Below are 2,355 nucleotides of genomic sequence, written 5' to 3'. Positions count from 1 at the left end.
AGGTGGGAGTCTCGGTCTGTTGCCCAGGCTGGAGTGCAGTGGCACAAACTCAGCTCACTGTAAGCTCTGCCTTCCTGGGTTCATGCCATTCTCCTGTCTCAGCCTCCCGAGTAACTGGGACTACAGGCGCCTGCCACCACGCCCGGCTAATTTTTGTATTTTTAGTAGAGATGGGGTTTCACCAGGCTAGTCTCAAACTCCTGACCTTGTGATCTGCCCGCCTCAGCCTCCCAAAGTGCTGGGATTACAGGCGTGAGCCACTGCGTCCAGCCAATTCATCCTTTTAAAGTGTACAATGCAGTGGGTTTTTTTTTTTAAGAATTATTCAGACTTGTGCAAGCATCACCATTATGTAATTTTAGAAATTTTCACCACCCCAATATGAAACTCATTTGCAGTTACTCTCCATTTCTCCCTCTGCCTCCCCACCCCTAGCAACTTCTAATCTACTTTCTTGCATTATATTAATATTATTATATTAATTTTTGAGACAGGGTCTGGAATGCAGACAGGCTGGAATGCAGTGGCATGATCACAGCTCACTGAAGCCTCGACCTCCATAACTCAAGCAATCCACCCACCTCAGCCTCCTGTGTAACTGGAACTATAGGTGTGCACCACCACCCCCAGCTGATTTTTGTATTTTTTTGGCATGATCACAGCTCACTGCAGCCTCAACCTCCAGGGCTCAAGCAGTCCTCCCACTTCAGTCTCCTAAGTAGCTGGAACTATAGGCGCGTGCCACCACACCCAGCTAATTTTTGTATATTTTTTTGGAGGGGCATGGTTTCATCATGTTGCCCAGGCTGGTCTTAAACTCCTGTACTCAAGCAATCTGCCCACCTCGGCCTCCCAAATTGTTGGGATTACAAGCATGAGCCATGGCGCCCAGTCTGCATTATTATTATTATTATTATTTTGAGACATAGTTTCACTCTTGTTGCCCAGGCTGGAGTGCAATGGCGCGACCTCGGCTCACCACAACCTCTGCCTCCCGGGTCCCGGCTCAAGCAATTCTCCTGCCTCAGCCTCCCGAGTAGCTGGGATTATAGGCATGCATCTCCATGTATGGATGGGGTTTCACCATGTTGGCCAGGCTGGTCTTGAACTCCTGACCTCGTGATCATCCGCCTCGGCCTCCCAAAGTACTGGGATTATGGGCATGAGCCACCGCGCCCAGAAACCTGCATTATTTTTAATGGCCAAAAATATTGAATGAAATAGGCTCAGTGTTATTGAGCAATGTATCATGAGGGTATATTAATCAAATGATGGCATATTGATTGAATAAAATATTACATAGCTGTTTGAAATTACTACAATAAAGTCTTTATCAAGGTGAAATATATACAATATAAAGTATAAAACTTTTTAAAGATACAAAGTGGTTAGTATATTCTGGTTTGCCTGTGGACAGTCTGGAAGAACTATATAAACATTTTAAATGGCCGTGTTAGGATAATGAGATGGCAGACTATCGGGAGAACCCGCTCCCGATGGCTGTGTGGGTTCTTTTCCATTTCCTAAGTGTCTCAGCTGGTTTGAGAAATAAAGGGAAAGAGCACAAGAGAGAAATTTAAAGCTGGGTGTCCGGGGGAGATACCACATGTCGGCAGGATCCATGATGTTCTCCGAGTCATAAAACCAGCAAGTTTTTATTAGCAATTTTCAAAAGGGGAGGGAGTGCATGAATAGGGTGTGGGTCAGAGATCACATAATTCACAAGGTAATATCACAAAGCAAATGGAGGCAGGGCGAGATCACAGGACCACCAGATGGGGTGAAATTAAAATTGCTAATGAAGTTTCGGCACGGATTGTCATTGATAACATCTTATCAGAAAACAGGGTTTGAGAGCAGACAACCTGTCTGACCAAAATTTATTAGGCGGGAATTTCCTTGTCCTAATAAGCCTGGGAGTGCTACAGGAGACCGGGGCTTATTTCATCCCTTCGGCTTCGACCGTAAAAGACAGCACGCTTCCAAGGGGGCCGTTCATAGGCCTGCCCTCAGGGGCCCATTCTCTTTCTCAGGGATGTTCCCTGCTGAGAAAAAGAATTCAGTGATATTTCTCCTATTTGCTTTTGAAAGAGGAGAAATATGACTCTGTTCTGTCCGGCTCACTGGCAGCCTGTTCAAAGTTACCTCCCTTGTTCCCTGAACATTGCTGTTATCCTGTTCTTTTTTCAAGATGCCCAGATTTCATATTGTTCAAACACACATACTCTACAATTTGTGCAGTTGACACAATCATCACAGGGTCCTGAGGTGACATTCATCCTCCTCAGCTTACGAAGAAGATGATGGGATTAAGAGATTAAAGACGGGAATAGGAAATCACAAGGGTATTGATTG

This window comes from Rhinopithecus bieti, unplaced genomic scaffold (genome assembly GCF_001698545.2).
Source record: "Rhinopithecus bieti isolate Rb0 unplaced genomic scaffold, ASM169854v2 scaffold_26569, whole genome shotgun sequence".
In the NCBI taxonomy this organism is placed as follows: Eukaryota; Metazoa; Chordata; class Mammalia; order Primates; family Cercopithecidae; genus Rhinopithecus; species Rhinopithecus bieti.
The sequence above is the reverse complement of the archived record's forward strand: the minus strand, read 5'-3'. Positions refer to the sequence as shown.